Genomic DNA, 12930 nt, shown 5'->3' with positions numbered 1-12930 from the left:
TCCAGTTAGGTCGTGGTTCATATTTGCAGGTAAGTTGCCGGAGTCTGCAAAGTTTGTATTTTTACATCAAGATGGTTCTTCATTATCAGCATCTCAGGTTTTGGCGGTTTTGAAAATGTGCTTGAGGCGGTTGGGTTTGGATCCGGGATTATACGGGACTCATTCATTTAGGATCTGCGCGGCAACAGAAGCCAGGAGAATGGGGAGGAGTGATCAATTGATCCAAAACTTGGGTAGGTGGAGGTCACAGTGTTTTAAACGTTATATTAGAGCAGATAAATGATCATAAGGTGATCTTTCATTGGTAAAGGGTTTCTTTTCAAAATTGTTCTTTTGCTCCTGTTAACTATCTGCTCTTTCCCTCCTGTTCTAGCTGTCAGTTTCGGGTGCTTTTCTTTGGGGTGGGTTATAGCGGGGGGGGTGTGACATACTTTAACATCTTTTTTGCTTCATAGGTTGTGTTGGGGGTCCAGATGGAGCATGTACGGTGTGGATCGTCGGGCACTCATTCATTCGCTGGGCTGAGAAGCAGGCTGCGACGAGGCATTTTGGTCGACAATTGGGTTTGGATGGTGTGAGGGTTAAAATTAGTTGGGTGGGTAAGAGTGGGATGAGGTGGGGAGAACTTTTATATGTTCTTTCACAAAGGATTCGGCAAGGTGTTTGCCCGGACTTATTGGTCATTCATCTTGGCGAAAATGATTTGGTTCCCCTTTCGGGTATAGGTTTACTGAAGGCAATGAAGTTAGATTTACTACGCATTAAGGAGAAGTGGTCAGGGACACACATTGTCTGGACGGGACTGGTACCTCGGAGGGTCTGGAGGGGGGCTCATTCCTTTCAAGGCATAGAGAAGCAACGAAAGAAGGTGAATAGGGAAATTAGGTCTTTTTGTCGAGTTCAAGGTTTTTCTGTGCTGAGTCATGAAAATATTACCTTTTCGGATGTGGGTTTTTTCTGTCAGGATGGGGTTCATTTATCCTTTATGGGTAATGAGATTTATTTGTTTGAGTTGCGAATGATGATTGCGGACCTTTTGGGGGTTAAACTATGGGATAGATAGAGGGGGTCGGGTGGGGCAGGAAAACGCCTACCGGGTTTTCCTGTGTGGCGGGGGTTTCTGGGCAAGAAGCATTTCGGGTGGGGAAAGGGATCGATATAAAAATCAGTGGACAGGGAATTTACACAAGGCAAGGGGAATTTTAGAAGGGATGGGTAAGGGGTAGGTCAGGTCAAGGTGGTAGGCATAAGGGGTAGGTTGAATGGGTTCTTTAGAGGGAGGGGGAGGGGATAGGAGGAAAGTTATGTATTAGTGAGGTTATGTAGTTTTGTAAGACTTTATGCCAAAGTGTTTATATTGCCAGACCTGTTCTATTAAAGCGGCCTTTTACCCCTTAACAGCGAGTTTGTGGTTTGTTCACTCTTTGGGCCCGATGGGGGCTCGGGGGGAGCAGAGGGCTCGCCCGGTCTCCCCCCGGGCTTTTCGGGCCTGAGTGGTACAGGCCACTGACAAGTTGGGGGATTGGTGGTCGGTGCAGGAAGGGGCGGGTTGTTGGTGGGAGGATAAAGGACGGGGGCAGGGTGTGGGCGGCCTCTTTGGCTGTCGTCACACCCAGTAGGCGTGTTTGTCTTCGTGCCCGCCCGCCCTCCCTGGCATACATTTTGTTCTTGGTGGGATTTTTTGTTTTTCGAACCCTCTTTTTTGTTTGAAGTTTTTTGTTTGGAGGTGATTTTGTAATTAGTGAGGTGTTGTAGGTTGAGCATTTATTAATTTTCAGCTTTGACAGGACAGGTCTGGGTTTGTTTGGTTAATGACGCATTAGATGTGTAGGTAGGGATGGGGGTTTTGGGTGGTTTTATTATTTTTGCCTCTGGTAGTCAGGTCTGGCTGCGGGGGGTTTCTGGGCAAGAAGCATTTCGGGTGGGGAAAGGGATCGATATAAAAATCAGTGGACAGGGAATTTACACAAGGCAAGGGGAATTTTAGAAGGGATGGGTAAGGGGTAGGTCAGGTCAAGGTGGTAGGCATAAGGGGTAGGTTGAATGGGTTCTTTAGAGGGAGGGGGAGGGGATAGGAGGAAAGTTATGTATTAGTGAGGTTATGTAGTTTTGTAAGGCTTTATGCCAAGGTGTTTATATTGCCAGACCTGTTCTATTAAAGCGGCCTTTTACCCCTTAACAGCGAGTTTGTGGTTTGTTCACTCTTTGGGCCCGATGGATTGTCTTTTCTGCAGCTGAACACAGATCTGACTTCAGAAGGTGACCGGCATAGATCTAAATGTTTGAAAAGCCAGAGCACGACCATTAAAAAAACTTTATGTCTCATTTACTCCATGGAACTCCTGAATCTAAAATGGTGGCCGCTACCTGACATTGGAAGATAATAATATCAGAGCTCAGCTTGCTCAGCCATCTGAGGTGAAAATAAGATCATCCATTCACAACCCTGCCAGGTACCTCCCTTGAATCAATATGACTGGAACTTTGCTGAATATTGGTTTGAAACGCTCCAAACTGTGGAATAACGGCATGCCTGACCTTAAAATGGTGGACGAGAAACACCACCTCAGACCTGCTATTCACTCTGCCTGTTGGCCAGACTTGAAGCACATATTTTCTACATTAGAACTACCAAGAACATCTATGTAAAATCATGCTCATATCACTTCTGCCAAATGTCAATGTTGCATCTAAAACAGTAGTAACTGACACTTGACTTTAAAATGGTGACCGTAGGAGATTGATTTCACTGGACATTTAATTCATGTATGTCTCAAGGCATCAAATTTTGCAAACCATTTTCTCCTAAAACTGATCCTAATTATTATTTTGGGAGAGGGCTCTTAATCTCTAAATAACTGAGCTCCTTTTACTGGCCAGATTAGGATCGAATTCAATAGTGTTTATAAGCAAGTAGAAACACCGAACTTCCTTGTATCTGTGCCTGGAACAAGCGGATCATTTATTGTACATACTCTGTAGACATCTCCAGCTGCAAAAAATAGAGAAAGATGCTGTAATTAATTTACCTTTGCTGTTGTAACATAATGCTACTGACAGTTTGACACCAGTCCGTGACATAGATAATAATCTTCTGAAATCAAATGTCAGAATAGACCCTCAGCAATGTTCTTAAGACCTTCTGAACACTGTATTTTGCATCTCCTAACCTACTTCAGGCATTTTGAAAAGGTCACTTTTGAAAAGGCAAAATGAAACTAAAACACAGCTATCACACAGCTAACAAGAAGTATCATCATCCTATTGGGGGAAAATCATGAAAAACCTATGTCTATTTCTCTTTCTCAACCCTGAATTTTATTCAAATTGGTAGAAAAAGAACCTAAACCTCATTTCAAGCACTCCATGGCAGAACCATTCACACCGGATTCTTCTATCAAGGATTAAACAGACACCAATGGCACAATGGACATGATAATAAAGAGACTCTCAGAAGTGCATGAGCTAGCGAAATCCAAGAAAATAAAATACTATTCTATGCAATTAGGACTGACTGGAATAAGAGCTGACATCAATACTATTAATGATAAAATCTCAGATGCAGAGCTTGCAATCAGCGAAGTGGAAGATGTGACCAATCGAACAACCAAACGCCTCCAAGACATCACCTAATCAAAGGATAGAAATACATGAGGAAATCTGAGGATTTTGGGTGTACCTGAAGGTACTGAAGACTCAGCTGGTTCCTGCATATCATTCCTTGAAAATGTGATTCCACAAGTAACTGTCTACATTTTTCAAAATAATTTGAATTGGAGAGATCTTATAGCATCCTATTATTCAAATCAGCCTCCATGACTATAACAAGACTGCTAATCTGTAAACCATTGCAATATCAACACACTGAAACAATCTTGGTTTATGTACACAAAAATAATCATGTAGTCTGGAATGGTTTTAAAATTCATATTTCACAGAGTTATTCTAAGACTCCTGTCACCACTAAAAAAGGATTCTTATCACTCCGTAACAGACTAAAGAACATGAACCTACAATTTTCATTTGCCGGTCCAGCAAGATTTAAGACACTGGTGAAAGGCAAGCACCATATTTTTGAAAACCCCAAAGACAAAATTAACTTTCTGCATGAAATGATAGATCGCGAGATGGAGATCACTAAATCAACCTCCAATAAAAGAAAATCTTGATTAATATTGGGAACATTTGACAGTCTTTCCAAATTCTGTTATTCAACTATGGACAGCATGTGTGAGAATTAAATAAGCATGAGGTGTTTACTTTAATTCTTATTATGGTTATTATATTCACCTGGTTATATCTTGATGTTTCCATTATGGGTATTACAAAATCTGCATCCACTCCACTGATGGTAAAATTACAATCCTGATTGTGAGAGAACAGGGTTGATTGCAGAGGCCCCCTAACGTTTTGCCCCCATTTTCCACTTTTTGCTCGTGTTTTCCTGACTCTGATGGCACACTGAGTACTGCTAACCAGTCCCAGGGCCTGTGCTCTGTGTAAAATCAGTATGCAAATTAGGCTAATTATAATTGGCTAAGTCAAACTACCTATAATTCCCAGTGTATCATAGGGCATGTAGATTTAGGGACCCTAGCATAAGTAGTGCACCCATAGGTGCACTGCTGAGGTGCCCAGTGTCATTTTAAAGGCAGTCCTGCCTTGCTGGCTGCTTTTAAATTAAAGTTACATGCAAATTCGACTTTGGAATTAAAAGTAGTTCCAAAGTCTTAAACTACCTTATTTGTACATATAAGTCGTCCGTAAGGTGGGTGCCATGTAAATATAAGCAGGGACCTTATAGAAATATTTTTATAAGCCCTGGTGAGGTGAAACAGCCAAATTTGTTTTTCCCTCATTGTACTGAATGGCCTCCATAGGCTAGAATGGGGAGACTTTATTTTAATTTTAAAAATCCCCTTAAGTAACAGATCCCAGAAGTTTGGTATCAAATTAATTGTTATAATAAATCCCACAACTTCTAGTTGTGGGATTTAAAATAACTTGTTGAGGTAAAGAGTTTTAAACTTTACCTGAAAAGTTGCCAACTTCAGCCCTGCAGTGTTTTTGCTGCTGTGCTCTGATTGGCCAGCCTCTGGCAGCTTGGCCAAGCTGCCTTGATGAGTTGTGCAGTGGCCTGGCTCAGCACAAGGAGATGTGCCTGGGGGAGGAGATCTCCCCTCAGCAGATGGTGAAGCAGGAAGAGGGAGGGCTGCCAAACTGGTCTCAGAAGGCAGAGAAGGAAATTTGGAGAAACCCAGCAACACCCTCACATCCTGCAAACCCAGACAATTAGGTGCCCCTTGATTAGATTAGGAGACGGCAGGAGAGGGGAATGTTGCTCCATGGGATTGATTTTTGCCACACTTCCCAGGAAGTGGTAATTACAGGGGGAAGGACCCTGCCTCTGATTGGAGAACCATGACCCCCCTGTTTTTCACCCAGGAGCAAGGATAAAACTGGCAGACCTCAACCCACACCTCAGATCCCCATCAGATTCCAACAAGGAAGAACTACAGGAGAAGAAGGTCTGCCCTGCTGGACCCCTGGCCTGCACCTGGACCCTGCACTCTGGAGGACTGCACCAGCTGCACACTTTGGCTTCACCACAAGAAGGACTTTGCCTGGATTCAACTGGTTCAAGGAGGGACTCACTGTTTGCTACAGGTGAAAAATTGCTAACCAGACTCCCCTGCACCAACTCCTGAAGAAACCAACCAGCTGACCAATGCCCAGTGGCCAAAAAGGAGTTTGCGCCAGGTGCATTCTGGGAATTGTAGTCCACACTCTCAAGGAACATCTCAGAGCTTCTGGAACCTTGGGGTGAGCTGTGGACCTCAAAAAAACCTTAAAAGAGAATCTAGAAGAAGATCCAGAAGTTTGGAGAACTTTTGAGAACTTTTGGAAAAAAGCTCCAAAGAGGGACCGACCCACCGCAACAATTCTAGCCGGCTTGCCTCAAGCGCGACCCGGCCTGACTTGCAGGTTCGCTCCGGTGAAGAAAATCTTCAAAAAAGAGACTAAGTCCGAACGTAGGAAGTTGACCGGGACCTCCCAGCCAGCGTATCCGAGGAGGGCTCCAAGGACGTCAGATCAAGATCCAGGTTTGCCCCGGCCGAAGGATTTTCACCTCGAAAAAATGACTAAGTCCGAAGGTAAAAATCCCCACGAGGGCTCCCGCGACGAGTATCCGAGGAAGAGTTCCAGGAGGTCAGATTGGACTGGCCGGTTCGTCCCTCTGAAGAAAAACTTCAGAAAAAGACTAAGTGCTAAGGTAAACTTTTGACCGAGGCCTCGCGCGGGCTGTAGCCGAGCCGGGCTCCATCGCGGTTGGCCTTAAACTTTGACTTTGCCCCGGTCGAGGTGCGACCAGATGACCAGATTGGCGCTTTTTGTTTCTATGTGCTAGAAAGCAATAATTCTTTAAAAATTCATATCTCCGGTTCCCCTTATCCGATTTTATTCGTTTTTATGTCATTTTAAAGCAAAAAATATTTCCTATTTTTATAAATTAAATTTGGATTTTTAAACTGTGTTTTATTCAATTACTGTTTTGTGATATTTGAGTGCTCGACGCTTTGTCTCCTAAGTTATGCCTTGTCGCTCATTGCCAAGCTACCAAGGGTTGAGCTGGGTTTAATTTACTGAGACCTGACTGGACCTAAGTGGAGGTTAGTGGCCTATTGCTAAGTGTAGGTACTTACCTGCCCTTACCACTAACCCATTTTCCAACACTGATCATATCTTTAGGCTTGAAAATCTGTTTTAAAATGATTTTATTTCTACAAATGTTTGAATGCTTCGACCGATTTGAAAGTTGTATTCTAAGTCCAGTATAATGCCTATAATTGATTCAATCAGACGTTTTACTTTGTTTGTTAATTCATAGTTTTACATGCTAAGTTTAGGTCTAGTTAATCCTATTGGTGAATGCCATGCACAATATGTTAGGACATGGATCTGACATTTAGGGGCATATTTATACTCCGTTTGCGCCAAATTTGCGTCGTTTTTTTTGACGCAAATTCGGCGCAAAACTAACGCCATATTTATACTTTGGCGTTAGACGCGTCTAGCGCCAAAGTATGAGGAAAGAGCGTAATTTTTTTGCGTGAACGCCTTCCTTGCGTTAATGAGATGCAAGGTAGGCGTTCCCGTCTAAAAAAATGACTGCGACGCAAATGCATCGTATTTATACTCCCGGGCAAAAATCATGCCCGGGAGTGGGCGGGGCAAAAAACCCCGCATTTGCGCCTCTTTTTAATGCCTGGGTCAGGGCAGGCGTTAAGGGACCTGTGGGCTCAAAATGAGCCCACAGCTGCCCTCCCATGCCCCCAGGGACCCCCCTGCCACCCTTGCCCACCCCAGGAGGACACCCAAGGATGGAGGGACCCATCCCAGGGACATTCAGGTAAGTTCAGGTAAGTATAAAAAAATATATATATATATATTTTTTTTTTGGCATAGGGGGGCCTGATTTGTGCCCCCCTACATGCCACAATGCCCAATGACCATGCCCAGGGGACAGAAGTCCCCTGGGCATGGCCATTGGGCAAGGGGGCATGACTCCTGTCTTTACTAAGACAGGAGTCATGTAAATGGCGTCTGGGCATCGTTAAAAATGGCGCAAATCGGGTGGAGGCGATTTTTTTGCGTCAACCTGACTTGCACCATTTTTAAGACGCCCTAACGCCATTTTTCACTACGCCGGCGCTGCCTGGTGTACGTGGTTTTTTTCCACGCACACCAGGCAGCGCCGGTCTGCTAGCGCCGGCTAACGCCATTCAATAAATACGGCGCCCGCATGGCGCTTCAGAATGGCGTTAGCCGGCGCTAAACTTTTTGACGCTAAACTGCGTTAGCGCAGTTTAGCGTCAAAAAGTATAAATACGGGCCTTAATCTGTAGCCATTGATGTTTGTGTATTTATAAATCATATTAGAAGATACAACTATGTTGATGCAGGTCCTGTTTGTTCATGTTTTTGTTTGTATTATCTGCTCTTTTGCTGGGGAATTGATGCTCTTCTTTGTCGCTTCCTCTTTGTTGATGTTTATGGGGAGGGGGTGGTGGTGGGACTTGGAAAGGTTGGCGGTTATTCTACATCTTATCTTTCTTCTTTGCATTTTTCACCTATTTATTTTGTCTATGCTTAGTCACTTTACTCCTTTAAACTATCCTCTCGCTCTTACATATTTGAAAGATTGTATTAGTAATAGAGGCTTGTTCATTGAATGGAACTCACTCGAGGTATTTTGAGAACTTCATATACTCTACAGTGTTTGGAGGCTAGAATGTTTAATGTATTTCATGTGTTGTGTGTATCTCCTGAAACTTTAGTTTTACTTTCAGCAGCTATGGAAATACAAATCCTATCAACCATACCACTTACGTATGCCTGGTTCTTCAGTTCTTCACTGTTATCCTCAGAAACATGTTTAATACTACACTTACAGATAGCCTTAACATTGTTTCCTTGAATGTAAAAGGTTTGACCCATCCAGTTAAAAGGCGCAAAATAATAGATTGTCTTTTTAAATCCAATGGTGCTATCATTCTCCTTCAGGAAACAGGAATCACTAACAAGGAAGACAATTTCCTCAAGAATACTTGGATTTCTAAAGGCCAATGTTCTTCTGCCACCCACAAAAAAAGTGGTTGTCATATTAATTTCTAAATGTTTAAATATTAAATTTGAATCACGTTCTATTGATGAAGAAGGTAGGTGGATCATTGCTAGTTTGAGCAGGGGTGACTCATTTAGATACATAATCAATATTTATGGTCCTAATAATAATGACACCTCCTTTTGAAAAATAAAATTGCAGATAACATTGGGAAACTTCCCTCTGATAATCTTTTTATTGTTGGAGGATATTTTAACCTTCTGCTCATTATGATATTAGACCGGCAATCATCCTGTAAATATCACCCTCCTAAATCCTCTAAAATTTTATAACAAATCTGCTCTAAATACAATCTTAAAGATAACTGGAGATTACAGCATTCTAATTCTAGAGATCAGACTTTTTTCTCCTCAGCTCATAATTCTTGCAGAAGAATTGACTATATCCTTATCTCAGAAACCTATACACATCTAATAGACCAAAGAAACATTTCACCAACACTGATTTCTGACCATTCTTGTATCAACACATTAATCGCTGATACAAATTTCAATACTCCAAACAAGGTATAGCATTTTAATAATGATGTCCTTACTAACCCAGAAAATATAAAAAAGGTGATGAGTTATTTCCAATCATATTTTAGTTAATTCTACATCAGACATAGATATACAAACATTCTGCAATGCTTTCAAAGCAACATAGCAACATTTAGAGAGTTCTAATAGATATGAAAGCTTACATTTACAAATCAAATAGTACTCTACTACTGAAACTAGGAGAAGAAATTTAACAACTTGAATTAATTAATTTCATGAAACTTGATAAAAGCACCCTTTCTCTTCTCACTCACAAGAAATATGAATGCAACAAGATTTGAACCGAAAAAGCTGCTGTTTGGTTTAATAAATGTAAAGGCCTCAAGCTTTGAGAAGCTGTTGAGATGTTAGCCTCCTATCTTAAACATAAGCAGAACCAAAAAAAGTTAACAGTGTTAAAAGACAGTAAGAGCGAAACCCATACCAATCAACAGAAAATTCTTGACATCTTTAAACAATGTTACAAGAATTTATATTCCAGTTATAAACAGATTACTTCAGAAAAATGCTCTGATTATCTAAATTCTATTCACCTACATCACCTTTCAGGAGAAAATAAAATGACTTTCTCCAAACCAATGTCCTTGATAGAAATCAATGATGCAATTATTACTCATAAAGAGAACAAAGCACCCGGCCCTGATGGTTTTACTGCCAAATTTTACAAAACATTTGTTCACACAATTCAACATATCATGCTTGAATTATTTAACCACTTTGCCTCATCTGGAGCTATTGGAAGCACTAGGGCAAAAGCAAAAATAATAGTGATTCCCAAGGAAAGGAAAGATCTACTGTTCCGTAGACCTACAACACTTATACATTTGGACTATAAATTATACATGGAAATATTAACCAAACATCTAAATTGCTTTTTACCACAAATATTAAGTAAAATCCAGGTAGGGTTTTCTAAAAATGGTGTGTCTAATGATAATACTCACCTTCTATGTCATGTCCTAGACAAAACAAAAACATTTACATCGGCTTCAGTAGTGATAGCACTTGACACTGAGAAGGCGCTTGACAGAGCATTGTGGACCTTCCTTAATGAATCCCTCAAAATATTTAATTTAGGAGATGACTTCATAAGGATGGTGAAGGCTCTCTAAAGCGCCCCGACAGTCCATATCTGCACCAGTGGTCTCCTATCTCAACCACTTAAACTAAAAACAGGCACCAGACATGGATGTCCTCTTTCTTCTTCTCCCTTTCTAATGACTCTGGAACCTCTTTTTCTAGATAAACAAAACAACCTTAATATTACAGCTATCAACTTTCATGGGAAAATAGTGAAATTGTCTGCCTATGCTGATGACATCTTGATAATTACAAAAAGCTACAAAAAACATCAACTCTTAAAAGGCGTAATAGCTCAAATTATCATTATTCAGAGGTCTCTGGGCACATAATAAACAGAGATAAATCTGAAGTTAAATCTTCAACTCGTTAGGTTCAAAGGATTTATTACGAGACTCAGGTCTTACCTGGCAACCCCAATACCACAAGTATTTGGGCATCGGATTTGGCTCTGACTTAATGGATACAATTCAACATAATGAAAAACGTATCCTTCAAAAAATTTGAAGTTTACTAGATAATTGGTCACCTAAATTAATCACCCGGTGGGGATGCATTGGAACCATAAAAAGGATGATAGCACCAATTATTAATGATCTGATCAGTATGTTACCCTTGTTTCTCTTATATGACTTTCAACACTAACTAGACAAACTGATTACAAACTTTATCTGCAAGCCAAAGAGCAAGAATTGCTCTGAAGAAACTTTGTCGCCCCATAAACTTAGGTGGTCTTAACCTCCCTGACTTCAGAAATTACCAGACAGCCCCCTTGGTCTGTAAGGGCACATACTTGGTTTTCACACCTGATAATGAAATGCCCACTTGGCTGGAAGTTGAAAAAGCTATCCTGAATAACTTAGATCATGTAACCCTACTTACTACTAATAACAAACATATCACCACTTCTAAACAACTATTCAAGAACATCAAAAAGTTGCCCTCACAAATGAAATAATGTACTCTGGTCCCTCGATGGCATAACCAAACAATTATATATGAAGGTCAGACTCTGAATTGGGATTCATGGATCTCTAAAGGGATATATTTCCCCTAACAGTTAGGCACTATATCCTCTCTATTAACCTTTTCAAACCTACAAACATAATATCAGCATGAAGACCTTGAATTTTACAACTTCCTTAAACTTAAGACCTCTATTACAAAATCTAAGTCTCATCAGGAAGACCCATCCCTACCTTCACTACTTAACAAACTTAATAAAATAGTACACCATGTTTAAAACATTTACCACCTACTGCATCCTGCAACATCAGGGACAAGTAAGAAAACAATGGAAATGGGGCATCTATTCATCTCACATCATGAGTGACTCCAAATGGAAAAACATATGGAAATTTGTTGCATCCCATAAAGTTTCACCTTTAATTTCCCAGACTAAGGGTCTCATTATGAGTATGGCAGTCTTCAGACTGCTACACTCACGGTGGTGGTCAGGACCACCACAGTTATGGGGGTCCGACTCCCACATTAAAACCCTGGCGGTCAGACTGCCGGGGAACTGCCACCACCACCAGGATCCATGATCTCGGTGGCCTGGCAGAAGTGGAGATCGTAATCTGCCAGGGGCTGCACTGCATGCAGGTTGCCCTGCGGATTATTACCTTGTTCTCCTCCTGGTGGTCAGACTGCCAGGGAACCGCCAGCACCACCAGGATCCATGATCTCGACGGCCTAGCGGTGGTGGAGATCGTAATCTGCTGGGGCTGCGCTGCATGCAGCGTTGCCCTGCGGATTATGACCGTGTTCTCCTCCAGCCTTTTCATGGCGCTGACACTGCCATGAAAAGGCTGGTGAACAGGTGCAGGGGGCCACAGGGAGGTCCCTGCACTGCCCATGCACTTGGCATAGGCAGAGCAGAGGCCCCACTGCCCAGCACCATTGCAATGTTCACTGTCTGCAAAGATAATGGTGCATCCTACAGGCAACAACATTGCTGCCGGCTTGATTATGAGCTGGAGACAATGCTGTAGCCTGTTTCCTGCTAGGCCAGTTGATAGACTCTCAGTTTTCCACCTGCTGACTTAGCGGGAAACTCTTAACTACTCTTGTGCTGTAGGCCTTGAGTATTGGTTATTTCATAAAGCTTTTTGGACCCCGTCCTGTTTACATACCTTAAATTTTTTAGATAGTCCCATTTGCAGGAACTGTAAAGATATGACTGGAGACATTTCTCTCTTAAGTTTTTTTTACTGGAAATCAGTGGAAACCTTTTTGGATATTTTCACTTTCATTTCCAAACACGTTAGTATACATCCCAAAAGGAAATTCTAATTTCTTATAAAAGGCTTTCTAGATCCTGCTATTAGTAATCCTGCCGATCGCCTTCTCCATGATCTTTTTAACATCTGCAGTCAAAATGGTTGCATCTAACTAGAAAGCTACATGCCAAACTTAATTTACAGCTTGATGAAACTGGATAAAAATTCTCAGAGGTGCTGATAACATTGCTTTGCAACAATCCCCCTGGAGATACCAACACAACCCCATACGAAAAACCTCTGTGTGATTATTTCAATGTCACCACACCCACTTAAACTTAAGCTCCTTGATTTACTTCTAAAAGCCCTTCATGTAAAGTTTTGTATCGTTTTTTTCTTGCCT

Source organism: Pleurodeles waltl, chromosome 2_2 (genome assembly GCF_031143425.1).
Source record: "Pleurodeles waltl isolate 20211129_DDA chromosome 2_2, aPleWal1.hap1.20221129, whole genome shotgun sequence".
NCBI classification, from domain to species: domain Eukaryota; kingdom Metazoa; phylum Chordata; class Amphibia; order Caudata; family Salamandridae; genus Pleurodeles; species Pleurodeles waltl.
This window is presented reverse-complemented; position numbering follows the sequence as displayed.